This window comes from Bos indicus, chromosome 20, assembly GCF_029378745.1.
Source record: "Bos indicus isolate NIAB-ARS_2022 breed Sahiwal x Tharparkar chromosome 20, NIAB-ARS_B.indTharparkar_mat_pri_1.0, whole genome shotgun sequence".
In the NCBI taxonomy this organism is placed as follows: domain Eukaryota; kingdom Metazoa; phylum Chordata; class Mammalia; order Artiodactyla; family Bovidae; genus Bos; species Bos indicus.
The window spans coordinates 9036628-9054837 of NC_091779.1; the positions used below are offsets into that span (position 1 = coordinate 9036628).

General features: G+C 41.6%; 1 protein-coding gene across 2 annotated transcripts in view; it reads left to right on the forward strand.

Moving 5' to 3' along the window:
• Positions 1-18210, forward strand: part of ZNF366 (zinc finger protein 366) — a 64294-nt gene that overhangs the window by 23360 nt on the left and 22724 nt on the right. The window lies entirely within an intron of this gene.

The following is an 18210-nucleotide window of genomic DNA, read 5'->3' on the forward strand; positions in this document are numbered from 1 at the left end:
CTGGGAGAAAATGAAGCAACAACTGACCAGAGGCTGTGAAAGACCATCAAACATCAGCAGAGTGCTGTTTTAACTTCTCTGCAACATATTGTAACCCACAGTGTGTTAAGCAGATGATAATCTGCAAAGAATGTCCAGTCTTTGGGGTGGATGGAGCCTTGACAGTTCTCGAGGATTCATCCTGTCTGTTGACAGAACTCACCTATTCTACCTAGTTCATTGAACAGGTGAGAATTACTAGTGAAAACAGTTTCCCCTGAGTCTTAGAACACTCCAGCATTCGGCAGTCCTCATGATCAGAACAGTCTGGTACTAAAATATATTGAGCCTGGAGTTCTAAACTTGTTTTCACTATTTCCCTTAACCACGTTGGTTTATCAAGTTCACCGCAAGTTCAGACCTGACTTTCTCATTGTCATCTACATACTCTTGGGGGTACTTTTCTAGGTCATCATCCACATCATTGATAAAGTGCTTCTTTACAGATTGCTCTGTCTCTGCTTATGAGTCTCAGTCCAGATTTTCATATCCCTATAAACAAGGAGAGATTGAATGGTGTAGTTCCCAATAACACTGATAAAACAATGCAGAGGGAGGAGGCAATTAGGAGTAACACAAAGCTTTAAAGGGACCAGCACAGAGTTCCCTCATCCAGTGGGAAGGTAATCTACGGACCGAGATTCCAAACACTTAGACTCTAGAACTTTAAAACTCCCATGTCCTCCCTATCCCTCTGTCAGATGGAAGCATTAATAAAATCTGAACAAGATAATGCCTGAAACACTCTCTCATGCTTAAAACATTCTAAAATTAATTTTCACCTCAGGGATTTTTTTGTGGGGACTAAATGTAATAATGGATATGAAAGTTTTTGAGAAAGTTGAGAATTATCTCAGTATGTCACCACAAAGTCACAATTCTCTGAATAGACCTAGATTTGTTTTTTATTCCTATTACAATGTTGAGCCAAGTTTAGGAGCTTATTTAATTTCAAGTGAAAAATGAAAGGTTCCATAGAAGGTAAAAAGATATATTTAAAGAAGTGGATAATTTAAGAATAAATTAGGTTGACCTTCCCAGAAATCAATTTTGTGATATGTGTTGAGACCTGAAAATTCATATCTTTTGACTAGGTAATTCTATTTCTGGAGAATTTAATTTAAGGAAACAATAGAAACTCAACCAAGATTTATGTATGAAGTAGTCTATCACAGAATTAATTATATATTGCATAGAGATATATAGTAAATAATCAGTATTATAAAAGAAAATGTATTCATGCATAGTAAAAGACTGGAAAGAAACAGACCAAAAATATTACCACAGTTACTCTGGGTGGTGGTATTACTGATCATTTTCATTTTCTTCTTTAAACACTGCAGTATTAAATTTTTAAATGGTAATGAATTATATTATTTAAAGGTCATTAAAAATAAATTGTATAGAGTTGCTCACCTTAATCTAATTCTAGTCCCAATTCATTTTATCTTGTAATCCGTCTTGATCAATAGCCAGCTTACCTAAACAGATTGCATGACTTTCTTCCAGTTTTTCTGCTAACCACCACACTGCGTGGGCTTTGTATCCTGTCATTTGCCAGCAGCCTAGATAGCGCTGAGAGAGCTGAGTCACCTGTCAGTTGTAAGGTATCTACATATGGTGCTCTCTCCTTCTTTGAATATCTCACACACTCTTCACATGAAGTTCAGAAAACAAGGATTGGCACAGAACTCATTTCTTCTAGAATAAGCTATACCAAGGGTCACTATATTATGGCTTGCTTAATTCTCCCTCAGAAGTTCTAAGGCAGGATCATTCTCCACTTTCATTGAATTTTTCATCAGTCCCTATAGAGTTGCTGAAACTCAAATGTTTTGAAATTATAGGTAATGCCCTAAACTCTAGACTGGCTTTGCTCACATTTTTTGTTATTATTAAATGGACCCAAATGAGTCACCTCTTACCAGGTGAGACCCTCAGTGGAAAGGTGTTTAGTTCTATCTGTTAGTCTCACCAGTTCTTCAATCAGGACAAATGCAGATGAGCACTTGAAAGGGGCCATTTCTCAAGTGCCCCATTAAATGATGTTATCAAATGTACCCTTTTTGTAAGAAAGCCAGAGAAGATCAATAATCTAATAGAATCAACCCATTATTGGAGGGGGCAGGAGGAGCCAGCCCATCCCAACCACTCAAAGTCAAAAATCTATAAAGGACAGAAAACAGGCCATGGAAAAGCACTTAAAAGAACTCTTTCTTTTCCTAATCCTTCCAAGGAAACGGTCTTTACCCAGAATCTTCTAGATTCAGCCTTGTAGCATTCAGATTCTTATAACACGCCCATCAGTATCTTAATTGACTTTTTCTCACCACCTCATCAATTTGTCACACAATTCTTAGTCAACTTAGATCCAGTTATTTCTGCACACTTTTACATTGATTTAGAAAATGTCCTTCACACCAGTTTCTGTCTCTAATCATAAAATGTCATTTGCATTAGGATGAGTTAGTTTCATGAATGGATTTTTCTCCCATATGATTTTGTCTTTGATGGAGCCTCAGGCTCTGTAAACTTCATTCCAGACATTTTTGCAAAACAAGAGTTTTGGAGACTGCTTCCTCTTTAAATATATCTGCTTCTTTCTCCCTCTGTCCAAATCCTCAGAGTTGAAATCTTGGCTACGTTTGTATATGTGGTTTCCATAAGTTTTAAATCTGACATTCAGTTCAATCTTTGTCTCCAATAGCATTCTCTCCAGTCAACCAAACTGTCTCAGACAGGTGTAGGTTTTTATAGAGAGATGACACACACCCATGTGAGTGTGTGCATGCACACACACAATTTAAATATGCCAGATATAACAGATATAATCCTGTATGTTTTACCTAAACATTGCCACTTTGATGATTCCGTAAGAATTGCATATCTGGAGTTACTTGAAACTAGCCAAAATCTTTTTTTATTTGTCTCTTGAATTGGTCTTGTGCATTGCTTTTTGATGGTTTTTGCCCAGTTTTCCACTTTAAGTAGTTACTTTTGTGACTGATTTGTAGAAGATCTTAGATATTAATACTAGTTCTGTGTCCTGTGTTGCAAATATTTTTCCAGTTTGCCATTTCCTTTTTGAATGTTATGTGACTTCTGACATATGGAAATTTTTTCCTAATATAATCAAGATACTCCACTTTTCTAGTTCCTAACTTTTTGTTGTTATTGTTCAGACGTTCAGTCATGCCCAGCTCTTCGCGACCCCATGGACTGCAGCACAGCAGGCTTCCACGTCCTTCACCATCTCCTGGAACTTGCTCAAACTCATGTCCATTGAGTCAATGATGCCACCCAACCATCTCATCCTGTCTAACTTTTAGCCAAGCGTTTTGAAAGGTCACAGGTTTGAGGCAAAGACCTGTGAAAGTCATCTGATACCACATTCCCTATCATGTCATTGAAAGAGCAGAGCAGGGGTTAGATCTGGGAGAAAGGATTGGATTTACATGTATTCTTTCAAAAAGAACCCCTTTTGAAACTCGAGGAATGGAAGTAGGAGGAAGGCAATGTGGGGAGGGGTGGGGATGCCACCAGTGCCTTTAGGAGAGTAATTTATGTGAACAGAAATTGGATGACTATTCCATAACCTTTTCAAAGTTCCTAAGCTTTGGGCTGATTTCAGGGGATTTTGGGGGGGCTAATTCCTGCCCAGACTTGGGCAACCTGAATGATTCAGTGGCCCGGGGCTCCCTGGGGGCAAGGAAACCCTTTCAGTGGCTAGCAGTGTGGCAAGAGGTGAAAGTTGCTGCCTTCCCACAGCTCTGACCAGTCCTCTGACACATGCCACCAGGGTACCTTCGCAGAGTTTCACACTTTGCTAGAATCTTTCACATGTTCTATCTTGCTTGATTATCTTTGCAACTATGTCAAATGAGTAGGATACACCAAGGTTTCCCACCCTCATTTTTACAGAGTAGAAGCAAACAATTTCAAATTGAACTGACTTTGCAAACTCACTCAGTGATTGAGTTATGAAGTAAGGTGAGGAGCACAGGCCACTACGAAGGGGCAGTGTGGCCAACTAGAAGGTATACAGGCAAAGAAACTGGGCACGTCTGCTATGAAATGCCAGCCCAGCCACTTACTTACTGTCTGACCTCAGGCAAGTAACTTACCTTCTGAGCTTCTATTTCTTATCTATAAAATGGAATAATGGTGACTGTCTTGCAGGATTGATGTGGGGATTAGGTGATATAGGATTCCATCTTCTTCAGGTCTTTTATCTTACTGGTTTGTATGTTTTTGAGGGCCTCCTTGAAGATATATGGAAGGAGCTGTCTATAGACATTCTGGAGACAGAGAGAGCACGGAGAGCCTCTGCACAGGGCTTGGCACAGAGCAGATGCTGGAAAACCCAGCTCCTCTTCCATCATGTGGAGAAGGAAATCGCAACCCACTCCAGTATTCTTGCCTGGAGAGTCCCGTGGACAGAGGAGCCTGGTGGGCTGCTGTCCATGGGGTTGCACAGAGTTGGACACGACTGAGCGATTTCACTTTCACTTTCCACTTTCATGCATTGGAGAAGGAAATGGCAACCCACTCCAGTATTCTTGCCTGGAGAATCTCAGGGACGGGGGAGCCTAGTGGGCTGCCGTCTATGGGGTCACACAGAGTTGGACACGACTGAAGTGACTTAGCAGCAGCAGCAGCTTCCATCATGCCAGCTTACAAGCTCCTGAGACCTAAGATGCTCCCAGAGGCTTTCCTCTGAGGGGTCCTTGTTGGCTTATAATCCCACCCCTCCAGAAGCCCTTTCCTATCATAACATTTAGAATGTTGCTGGCATTAAAGAGAATATGACTCACTAAAAAATAACAATTATTTGCTCAGTCGGTCATTGTATAAGTAGGCTCAATGGCTCATACATAAATGTAAATGATCCTGAAAGAGGATTATTGAAGTAAGAGTCCAGCAAAAGGCCTCAGGAGAGGCGAAGAGCAACAGTTGGCAAACCACTGCCTCAGGACCAAATCCGGCCCCCCACCTGCCCTTGTAAATAAAGGGTTTTTTCCAACCATACAATATGGTAGCCTTTAAAGTTAATGTAATTTAGTGATGTTTAATTAATATTTTTTCCAATTTTATTAAGATATAGTCCTTTCTCTCTCTCTTCCATTTATATACATATCACCAATAAAGTTTTATTGGAACACAGACACGCCCATTTGTTCACATGGCAACTATAGCTGCTTTTGCTCCAACAGCAGGGTTGACTAGTTGCAATGGACTCCGTAGGCTTCACAGAGCCAAAAAAAATTTACTCTTTGCTCCTTTATAGTAAAGGTGTGCCAACAAGTGGTTTGTGAACTACCACTTTCAAGACGTGACCTTAGACATTATTTATACTCATTATACCTCAAGTACCTTATCTATAAATAGGGATTATAACGGTAGTGAATGAACAAGAGAATCCATGTATAAGCCTTGCATACAGTGAGTCCTCAGTTAACAATAGCTGTCATTATTAATATTTATGCCATTGATTTACAGCAAAGGCCCTTGGATAAAACCGTTACCTGTCTCAGGAACAAACACCTATGCATTTACCCTAGTTTCAAAGGTCCCCCATGCAGATATCAATAGCAACTAAAAGAGCCACCTTTTCTTGCCACAGTCATGTTTTCTTAAGAAGAGCCATTTCAATGCCATTAGCTCAGCTTCTAGGATGTTAAAAGCTTACGCTACCGTTCCTCCACACTTAATGTGGACATTTGGATCAGTATTACTATTTTCCAATAGGCTGTGTACCCTATCTGGGAGAGGGGGAATTGAATGAGGCATTTTGTTGGAATTAAATGTCAAGAGTACCAGCTGCTTCCTTCTAAAATTATGAGCTAGATATTCCAAAAGGTGTGAACCATCAATCAAAGTACATTGGAAGATTTTACATCTAGTTGTTTGTTGTTAGAAAATTAAAAAAAGATTTTTAAAGAAAACCAACCTTGACAAATGGCATTGAAATCCATTAAGGAAGCTGAGAAAATAGTAGTCCCACTTGTCTCCTAAATATAGTGGAAAATGCTTTCTCAGTGTAAAGAAGAAGTCTTGTCCTCGGTCCAATCAGCATATGGAGGTGATTTCCAAGAGAGAAGTGAAAAAAAAAAAAAAAAAATCCCGCAACTCAACCTTTCAGAAGTATCATAGTCATGCAGGGAGAAAATCTCGTACCCTCTTCCTCATTGTCAACCTTTGCAGGTTAAAAGAGCCAAGAGGACCCATCCCTGTGGTGGGGGTTGGGGATGGGTGCAATTCTCCAGCCCAGCTTCTTGCAAGGTGGCTAGGCCTGGGAGGAGAGAGATTAGGAGGGTCTGCCCACTTTCTCACCAGGTACAGCATTACCTATCCAGGATGCCTTCTTTTGTGGATTACCTGCACCCCAGAAAGGCCACTGCTATGGGCTGTATCTCATCAACTCAGCCTTGGCATGGAGAAGAATCTTCTCCTCACCCCCACAGCCCAAATCCAGGAGCCTGAGTGGGTGGTGGAAAGGCAGGGATGACTGTGAGTCACAGGGGTCCTTTCATCAGAATCCCTCCTCCACCCCACTCCCATGCCCACTCATGCTACCCTCGTTGTATAGGCTCTGTATTCAGGCAACTTCTTAAAGTAGTTCTTAAGCTTGAATGACCATGACAATCACCTACAGAGCCCTTCAAAAGCATCAATGCTTGACCTGGGGCCCCACCCCTAGAAATCCTGATATAATATAGGTCTAGGGAGGGTGCTAGGCATTCCTTTTTTTAGGTGTGTGTGGGGGGAGTGCTACATATTCAAAACCTCCCAAATAATCCAAATCTGTTGACCTACTATGTGTCAGGCAGTCTTTTAGGTGGGTTGAACAGTGATGAGCATAGGCAAGGTACCTGGTCTCATGAAGCTTATGGTCCAGTGGAGAAGGTGGAGAATAAATAGATGAATGGCCAAGATATTTTCTAACACACTATTTTCCAGGTAGTACTTACCAGCAAAATAAAGCTGGGGCTGAGTAGGAGAGAGCTGGCAGAGGGGGGATTGTTAACTTTAGATTGTGTGTGCTTAGTTGCTCAGTTGTGTCCGATTATCTGTGACCCCATGGACTGTAGCCCTTCGGGTTCCTCTGTCCATGGAATTCTCCAGCAAGAATGCTGGAATTGGTGATTGTTCCCTTCTCCAGGGGATCTTCCTGACCCAGGGATCAAACCCAGGTCTCCTGCATTGCAGGAGGATTCTTTACCATCTAAGCCACCAGGGAAGCCTTTACATTTACAAACTTTAGATTGCATAACTTTAGGTTGACTTAAGTTGTTTTCATACCTTGGCTATTGTGAGTAATGCTGCAACAAGTGTGGGAGTGCAGATATCTCTTTGAGATAACAGCTTTGTTTTCTTTGGGTATGTACCCAGCAGTGAAGTTGCTGAATTGTATAGTAGTTCTATTTTTAATTTCTTATGGAATCTCCATACTGGATGTACTTTTATTTCGTTAATACAAGACACACACAGAATAGAGCAATGCCTGTGAGTATGTGTACAGGTTTGTGTGTGTGTGTTTGAGGCAGAGAGGAAGAAAGTAAGGACATAAATGTGGTAATATCTCATTGAAGAAAAAATGAGAAAAACTGAGACGTTCCAATAACCTTCATTTCTGAATTTGGACAACTCCTCCCTACACTAATGTCCTTTTAGATTTTCACAGTTGAAATGCCTAAGGAAGGACACAAAACTGTCCAAGATATGAATCTTGCTATTATTTCAATTTCCTAGACGAGTAATTAAACCCTCGAAGGTCTGATCCACCGTGGCATTTTCCCCTCTTCTCTCTTTTCCTCCTTTGCCTTCAGCAGGGGAACTCTGCCCTCCGAGGAGGCTTTTGGGCAGTTCTGTCCCTGCAGCCACCTGACTCCAGCTCAGAACAGGAGCCTGAGAGCAGAAGCCTGAGAGTAGATGTGTGTTTCTCCCCCAAGTCAAGCCTTTTAACTGGCCACTGTAGCTGCTTCTGAGACAAGGAGAAATGGGAGCCATTTCTCCTTGTTTAATCTCACATCCTCTTCATGCCCAAAACTCAGATTTAAGAGACTGGAGGTTGATCTCCCAATAGATGTGCTACCAACAACATATGAATCCAATGTAATGCTCACAATAATAAAGAATCAGTGATGTTTGCTACTGCGAAATATTTCCACATGGCAAATTAATTCATACTGATTATGAACTGGCAACTAATGGTAATATTAATTTTATCAGAAGAAAACACAACCTAAATTCACATGTGCTCTTAAAGCCGCAGACAAATCTGTTTTAAAAAGCAAATATAGCCATGGATGGTAGGAGAATCCGGGTCCAGCAGCAACTCTGTGATGGGTACCTCCGTGGCAATCTGTGTCATGCAGGGCACAATGGGAGAGAGAAGAGGATGAATCCTGGGCTGAAGACAGCTTACACATAGATTGGAAAAACAAAACCTACCCATGAAATAATTAGCTTAATTCAAGGAAAAACACTGTATTTAGTTCACCCCTCCTTAAGATCATGCAATAGAATTTATCTTCTTGGGAGAGATAATTCGCTATAAGAGTAGCAAAAGAAGTTACAGGAAGAAGCTGAATTTAAGTTCAGTCTGGAAGATGAGGTGGGTCAATAGAAAGAATATTCCTGGATGACCAACCAGTCTAATCAAGGGCAAAGAGGTAAGAGTTAGTTTGCCCCATGTAGAAAACAGTGAAAGAGTGTTCTCCACTGGGTTGAGGGGATTTTAGAGACAAAGGGAATTGAATTGGACCTGCTTATAAAGGACTTTGAAGGTCAGAGAGAGAGATTTACACTTGATTTGCTCTGTGTATCAGATGGGGAATATATTTAGCTACAAGCCACAGAACTCTGAATACATTTTCTTAAGCAAGTAAAGGATTTATTTTCTTAAATAACAAGAAATACAGCACCAAATGGATGCAGGAGTTGCACAGTGACACTTTTCCTCTTGCCTTCAGCCATACTTTGTGGAAGGCATTGTCATTAACCTTATCACTTCACTGTTCCAATATGACTGCTCCATCTCCAGCCTCGTATCCATGTTTCAGGCAGAAAAAAGAGACAGGAAAGGATAAAGTGGGTGGTTTCTGCATTAGGAGTGCAAAAGCTTTCTCAGAAGTTCCTAGCATCCTTTGCTTACATCTCATTGGCCAATACTGTGGCACAAGGCAACTCCTAACTGAAAGGATGTCCAGGAAGGGGAGTGTTCTTGCCAGGCACGTCATCACCATAAGAAAATTAGGGTGATGAATGTTCAGAAGATGGAATTAGCATTGGTATTAAAGAGATTTGGAAGAAAGGAGAAGTACGATCTGGAAAAGTGGATGGACACTGTTGAAAGTAATCCTGGAGTAATGTGCTGGGCACTTGAACTAGAGTCCTAGGTATGGGAACGGAAAGAAAATGAGGTGCTAATAGTCACGTCAAAGGAACAATGAACAAAATGTTGTAAAAACCACCAAAGAATGAATGGTCAAGGTGGTTAGGTGTTGGCAAATTGACTTCTCGGTCCTTTTTTCTATGCAGAAAGTTAACATTTGGGGTGGATGAGAGAGAACTTATTAGAAAGGAGAACCTGATAAAGAAAAACCTCAGAATCAGAGACATGCTGAAGCAATAACAAATCCTAAACTGTATTACATTATATATTATTACAGATAAAAACAGAATAAAATCATTTTAAGACTAGAAAATTATTGCAATTTGAAAATGAATCACTTAAAAATGTTAGTGAGTACCAGTCATTGTACAAGTCAGAGAAGGCAGAGAAAAGTTTGGGAACTGGTCCTGACCTCAAGGGGGTCACAGAGTGGTGGGGAGGCAGATTGCTGCAGTACTCTGGGAGGAAGCTATATCAAGGGTGTGGGTACAGACTTGGGGACTGAGAGGAAAGAGGGACTAACTCTATCTGAGGGCTGGAGCACACTTTGTGCTTTGACATTTTATGATTTTGCAGTGGCATAAATAGAATGATACTTCTGGTCTGAAAGGAGCTTTTAAGTTAACTACCTCGAGGTTCCGGGGTGGGGAGGACTTGACATCGCCCACATCCAACAGTCTCATCCTTAGCGTCTTGGAGTTCCTTCTCAGTCCTGGGGAGAGAGCCGAGGAAAAACTCAGGGCTGGGCAGAATGGAGAAACGGGATTCATCATATTTGAGTGTGATTCTGTAATCACTGTGAATCCTGAAGTCAGACTTATCTTTTTGGGGAAATGAGACAGTCAGTTCAGATGCTCAGTCATGTCCAGCTTTTTGCGACCCCATGGACTGCAGCACAACCAGCTTCCCTGTCCATCATCAACTCAAGGAGCTTGCTCAAACACATGTCCATCAAGACGGTGATGCCATCCAACCATCTCATCCTCTGTCGTTCTCTACTCCTCCCGCCTTCAATCTTTCCCAGTGTCGGAGTCTTCTCCAATGAGTCGGCTCTTCAAATCAGGTGGCCAAAGTACTGGAGCTTCAGCTTTAGCATCATTCCTTCCAATGAACACCCAGGACTGATCTCCTTTTGAATGGACTGGTTGGATCTCCTTGCAGTCCAAGGGACTCTCAAGAGTCTTCTCTAACACCATAGTTCAAAAGCATCAATTCTTTGACGCTCAACCTTCTTTATGGTCCAACTCTCACATCCACACATGACTACTGGAAAAACCATAGCTTTGACTAGACGGACTTTTGTGGGCAAAGTAATGGCTCTGCTTTTAAATATGCTATCTAGGTTAGTCATAGCTTTTCTTCCAAACCTGAACTTTCAAGATTGAATGTAGTTTACCTGTGGTTGAATGTAGTTTATTTGTGACTTTCTTCATGTGGTCTTTGTGGTTGCTTATACTTATTTCCTTGATGATACAAGCCTGGGTCATAAAGCTGCATGCCCAAAGTATAAACCAGGGTAAACTCTGCTGTTAGGTAAGCAGAGGAAGGTTCAGAGGTTCAGTGACTTATCCGAGGTCAGAGGTAAAAATGTGGGCGCCAGAACTCTAATTATTCTGCTGCCCGGGCATCAAAAGATGTTGGGCAGAAAAAGAGTCCAGGGAAACGTATAAAGAGAATTGTTCAGCTTTCAAAAGGAAGGGGATTTCAATACTAATTTTGTCTGAATATTTGCTGTTTGAAAGACAATATGCATTTTTATATTTTAAATGCAAGTATTTGAATAACTAAGTTACTCACAGTATATAATTGTATCAGTTGAAAGGGTATGTAATTAAAAGTCTCCTCTCTGTGCAGGGAGTTGTACAACTGAGCAGCATCTTCCTACAGACTGATGGAACTGTTCCTTCAGACTAGCGGCTAGACTTTCAAGCCTTCTGCCTCCAGCCATACAGTCTTTCTCTGGCGAGGCAACTAATACTACAAAATTCCTGTATTTCTTTCCAAAAATAGACTATGTGTACAAGTACATGGGGAGATGAGTCTATATATTTTATAAGTACATATATTTTCCAAGAATGGTTTTAGTGAGTAGAATGAATACAAGAATCAGCAATGAAGCAGGTCAATGAAAAAATCTTGAACTAAAAAGCATAAAGGAAAAAGGAATGACTATTCACCAGAAGGCAGGAAAAGAGCAGGAACCCGACCCATGTTAAAATAAAAAGAAAGGATGAGGTCTCAGATCCATCTGCCCATTAGGATGGGCATTTCCACAAAGCTAATGAGTATTTGCCTGGAGATCACGGAGCACTTGGTGCTGTTGAGTAAGCAGGAGAAATGGTGGTGGCCTGCCCTCCTGGGATATTGTTTGCTAGAATGGTGACATACTCCCTCAGAGGCCTCCCTCAGGCATGTGGTCACTGTCCCCTTAGGCATTTCCAGAGCCCTCCCACATTCATTCATTTCAGTGTTACAGGACATTCCATCTTCCAGGTCAACAGAATAGGGCACACACTGGCCAAAGATTCTGAGCCAGGATAAAGCAGAGGGGACCATGTTTTCTGGGAAGCACAATCCTAGTCATTGCCACACCTTCCCGAAAGCCCCTTCCTCACTGGAGATGTTCTTGGCAGTTCATTGATGTGAAGTTGGCTCAGGATCAATTGGAACAGGCCAAGTAAACCAGTCATTTCTTCTTTCAAGTAATGGCAAAATTCTGCTTGGGATCATAGAGCAAGAGCAAGCTAGAACATGGCACCTGCCAAGTAAATTCCCAAGCAGTTATTGAATCCCAACAATATATAAGGCAACAGGCATGTTTCTGACTTTCTACCAGATTCTGTTAGAAATACAAGCTACTCACCCACACAGAAAGGGGACTAGCAGCACAGGACCCAGTCAATGAGTGGAACAAACACGATAGACTTCAGAAAAGTGGGAAATGTTCTTCCAACTCTGGTGGAAAGGCAAGTTTCACCTCTGAGTCTCCATAAAGCCTCCAATAGGTTCAGAAAAGTGGGAAATGTTCTTCCAACTCTGGTGGAAAGGCAAGTTTCACCTCTGAGTCTCCATAAAGCCTCCAATAGGTTAGGTTCTTTCCACCTCCTGCCCTGTAGAAACTTGGGACACTCTGGTTAATATCTTCAATGAAAGGTATCAGAAAGAAGATAGCTGGCTACACAGGTAGACTTCACAGAGTATCGGCTCCTGGTGGGACTGCCATGATTCAGGATTTGGTCAGCAGGCTTGCAGATTCACCAGTTCCATTTTTTAAGAGACTCCATTAATCAGTCTTGGGGGAAATGATTCATTCACAAGAGTGATCTATGGACCTAAATGTCAATATCAACCTATTAATTGACAAGGGGTAGGAGCATATTTTCTAGTCACCAGAATGATCTTCCCCACTAAAGGCAGAGTAACTTACATTTCAAAGCATGTTGGAGCAATTAGAGAAGACTATTTGCTGAACACGCAAGCAGGGCCAAAGATTAGAAGACCTGGAAGGATACAGTTTAACGCACAATCCCTGCCTCACAAAGTTCTTGCTGAATAGAATACACACAAAAACAAAAAACCTGGTATCGGCCATATATAACATCTCCCCTTTGGACAGAGCAGGAATTTGGATCATCAAATTCTTAAAAACAAAGACCCCTCTTTATACACCATATGTGTGTTATTGGATGCTTTCTAAAGATATGAACTGATTAGAGTGTAGAGTCTGGTCATCTTAACTACTGCTGGGTATTTCTCAAATATCCTCAATTATGTCTTTTATAATATACAGAAGGGCATTTTGTACATTTCTTTTATATTTTTAAAATTAGTTTGAATTTATGCACAGTAAAATTTATTTCTTTTGTTCCATGAGTTTTGACAAATATGACAATTATGATACAAAACAGATTTTTGCTCCCCTTTCCACAAAACTATTGCCTTGAGTGACATTTTTGAAATAGGTTCCTTCCACACATGGCTAACTGCATCTATTATGTGTTGGTTCTTACTACTTTTGCTTGCCAGAGGGTCACATTTTCTGGTATTATCTACCGATTCGAAGGTCCAACAGACCAAATATGCTGTCATTTTCAGAGACAGACTAAATTCAGACTAAATTTTAAACATGCATGTATTTATTGGCTTAGCTAGGAGTGGGTATATCAAGTTTACTTAATTTATGAACATGAAATAATAAAATTTAGATATATTCTAAGGATACTCCAAAGAAATTAGGAGAAAAATTCTAACATTCCAGTTGGAGCTCCATCCCTGGCTGATATATTAGCTCTGAGAGTTGGGAGAGAGAACTGCTAAGTCATTATCTCCAATTCATTTCCTTCCTTTAAATGGGTCACGAGGACAGTGATAACCCTACATGCTAGCAGCTGTTCCAGTGTTCAAGTAACTAGTGCTTTTCAGAAACTAGATCTAGGCATTAAGCACTTTCCTAAATGAAACCCACATTCATTAACCTACGCAAGTTAGTAGCTGAATTTCTTGTTGTTTTAAGAAGGACTCTTTAAAATCATATCTATATCTATACGTAAATAGTATGTATGCACGCTCATTATGGACAATTTAAACAATGGAAAACAAAATTTGACTTTATGTTATGTCTTGGTGGTATTTAGTAACTTAAAAAAAAACATTATGTGAGTTCAATTAACTATTGCACATGTGAATAGGTCTCATTACCAATTAATATTTTCTGACCAACCTAGGAAACTCAACTCATGCTATGGGCGGATAGATTACTTTTTATAATAAAATGAAAGGAATTCAGGTTTACAAACTAAACAGGGGACACAGGAGCATCCAGAAGGGCCCTGGGGTCTGGCTAACAGGCATCTGGTTCCCTCTTCTGGAGTCTCCATCTAATCCAGGGAGTGACAAGGCAGACCATTTATTTCTTGAGAACACAATGCTCTACCTGCCAGATGCATACAGAGATCCTTCTGTTCCTGCCAATATCGGGAACTCAAGACTGAATCATTACTTGCCAAACACCTGCAGATGAGGAAATCAGCAGTACAACCACATATATAGTAAGACAATTATGTTGAATCATCAGAATGTTTAATTCTAAGATTCAAAGTCTTTTTCTGCTACCACAAATTCAGAAAGAACCAGGTGATCCAATAAAATCCCATTTTGGAGGAGCCTTATAATAATATCCCTTTGTATGAATAGAGAGAGGTTGGCAGTCAATCCACGCATTTCCCCTCCTGCCTTCCTGCTATCCTCCCATGACTCCCCACCCTTCGCTGCTCTCACTGCTGCTTCTTATGCTTCAACTTCTCCACTTGCACCTCCTCCCTGCTTCCATCTTTGCTGAGGTCAGAGCTGCAGGGCTGACCACGTAAATACAATGCCACTCTCTCAAACTAAAAGGGAAGTCAGCGTCTCCAATAGGAAAATGTAATGTTTTCCAAGGAAACACTGGGAACCTTCAAGGAATAAAGAATATCAGAGAATATATTCTTTCACCAATTTCAGAATGAATAGAAATCAGTGTTGTGGAATGAGGATAAACAGATCTGCCCCTGGGATGCTGACTCAGAGTGACTCTTCTAATAGCATTTACTGGACTGAACTTCCATTCCAATGAGAACCACAAAATACCAGTAATTTTATCTGGGGGATATTTATATTTTGGTGCAGTAGGTGAATTCCCAATTAAAGGGCATTATTAGAAGAATTTTTTTCCCCAAAACTAAATGTAGTTTCTTCTTGGTTAAGCCTTGTATTTCTAATTGATCTTTATGGTTCAAAGAGGAGATTTTGTTTTTGTTTTTAAAATCCATTCATTCCCCATTTCCTCATTAACTAACTCTCATGGGTAACACCTGTTAGAGAAGACATCCTGAACCCCATTTTCCTCTAGAATAGATCAACCCAGTATTCTCCTCCTCAAACCATGTGCTTCGTGACTTACGGCCTATTGGGTTTGGTGGCTGAGTATACATGGAAGAAAGCCAGGGACCTTAGAACATTCTTTGACTACAGCAATGAAAATGCATGATTATTCTAAGGCTGCTCCCTCTCCACCCTCACGTTAGTACAAAGGATAGACTGCTACTAACTTCCCAGACATTTCCTTGGGGTGGAAGAGTGAGGGTAATCACCCACTCCTGGTTTATGCTTCACAGTTTCAATCCAGGGGTCTTTCTAACTGCCACCTTTTGGACTTTCCAGGCACCTCTTTTCTGACTGAGTTGCAGAACCTTGTACCCTAGCATTAGTACAGCCAGGATTTAGGGCTTACCCTGAATCTGAGAGTCAATTCAGAGGATGATATCCTTGGGAACTGAGCCAAACAAAAGCACACGCAAGGTGTATATATTGGGTTCTTCCCACAGTGACTGCCTGAGAATTTATGTGTCCTCATGATCTGATTAGGTATGTCCTCCAAAAGTCACCTGCGGTCTATATAAATGTAAGATATAATAAAATTCAACATAAAAGTTTCCATATGGAGACTTTAAGAATAAAAGTAAGAACCATTCATTTCTTCTCTCATCCCACAGCGGTTTATTGATCACCTGCCTTGTGCCAGGCATCACGCTGGGGTCTGGAAACCAGCAGTGTATCCAACAGACCCAGTCTCTGCCCTCACAGGAGCAGGAGCTGCAAGAGCTGGTTTGCCATTGTTGACTCAGCACTGCCCCAGTGTCTGAGACTTTGAATTTGACATACAGGTCCTCTGTCTCTGGGAAAGTGACCTCTTATATTAGGCAGGGACAATTCCTCAGCTTCCCACAGACTGGCTAAAATAGCTCATGAGACCACCCCGTCCCCTTTGTCCCAACCCAATCCCAAAACCCTTTTGTAACCAAAGTCATCTGTTACGAACGTAAGACTTGAAGATATGTCCATAATAGTAAAGAGCCATAGAGAAGGGATGAGAGAGTATCCTTACACTAGAAGGTTGATTCCCATACTAAGTAAATAAACTCATCCTGGTCTTTCCCATTGGCTTTTTTGAGTGTGGTTCACAGTGCCTGTTGGGACAAGACCAGCTCAAGGCAAATAGGTATAGCCTTGGTTGGAGGAGGCCCAAAATGCCAGTCACTATTGACCAAGAGCTTCAGCTTGGAAAACAGACATGAGGTCAGTTGGCTTCAATCCCTGATTACCACCTCAGGCCTCCCTTCCTGTTTATCCTTTCTTACCACGCGAGAGTACAGTATTAAACTGTCCAGTGTTAATAAGCTTTCACAAATACACCTTATTTTAAGTATCCAACAACCCCATGGGGATATTTCAACCCCTATTTCACGGATGAGAAAATCAAACCTCCAAATTAACTTCCTCATTTTCCCACAGCTGCTAACACAAAGCCAGCATTCAAACCCAGATCCTCCGGCTTCAAACCAACGCTCTTTGCATTCTCCCATAGCTGTCTACTTTGACAATTTCAGTTCTTTATTTTTGCACATTATTTCAGCACATCCTGGTAGAGAACTGGCTTCTAACCTGCTGTTTTTCTGGGAGCAGCCACGGACTACCAGCCAGAGGGCTTGCAGTTCCTCACCCCCTGTGCTGACCCATGCCTCTCTTGCCTCCTGCATGGGAATCCCACATCTTTCATGGATGCCAGTGGAGCTATTTTTAGAGATAGAGGGGAACGTGTAGGTTGCAAACATTCAGGTCTTTCGGAGTCTGTTAATATTTTTGCAGAGGCCATTCAGGGTTTTAAGTTGACTGATAAAAGGCCTCCTGAGGAGACATCTGTTCTCTGCTCTCCCCTTCAATACTCCCCATCCCTGATATGGACTTGGTTTTGGGGTGTAATTCTTTTACCGCCCACCCCCCTCCAGGGCCCTCTTTGTCACCTTAGATTGAAAAGACAGCTGACTTCTGTCTCAAGAAGGTCAGGAGGAAGCAGATCTAGTTCTCCTTGACCTCTGTAGGGATCGGCAGTGCTCTTTAAGATCTTTATGCAGGAAGGGGATGCTGCCTTACCAGTCTGGAGAAATGTTCATGGATGAATCTCAATGCTTTTCGAAACCTCTTGAGTTACAATTTTATTCTAGAGAGGGCAGACTACTATTTTAGAGGTGGGGTATATATATGCACAAGTCAGAAACTGGGGGGGGGGGGGGTGGAATTTTTGCCATATTAAAATAGGGAGGAAATTAAAATGTGCATATGTAAAACCTCTGAATTTGCAGACGTAATTCTGCGTTCATGTTAAAAATCACATCATCTCTTCAATAATGTTTCTTCACTTTCATAGGTCAGTGGTGACAAAATAAAATTGCATTTGCCTCACCAGGGTCTACAGAAAATCACTGGTCCTCTCACCTCTGGAACCCTCACACTGCACTGCTCAGCAAGTGGTCATTCCCAGGGGCCAGAGCCCTGGGTGAATCCAGAACCTATCCCAGCCCTGTCTTCAGTGGCTCGAGGCCAGACCTGACTCCTGACCAGGCTGACTGGTTCTCTGAGAGCGTCTGCTGAGCAAAGGGGGCCAATCCCATTCAGGCCCAGAAGATCTAGGTAGAAAGGGCCTTTCTGGAAATGTGAAGTCAGCCATCTGGTTCTTTCCACCTGTACCCAAGCAAGGAGGCTACAAGACTGGCAAGGAGACATGTGTGAGGAAGCATGGCCCCTGGCTGAGATTCTGGCCCCAGAGGCTCTCCCAGACATGCCAGGGAAATCACAGGTACCACAGGAGTCACCAACACCGAAGACCAAGCTCTATGATGACGCCTGTGTGAAGGAAGAGACACAAGTGCAGTCTGAGAGACTCACAATCTTAGGATTTT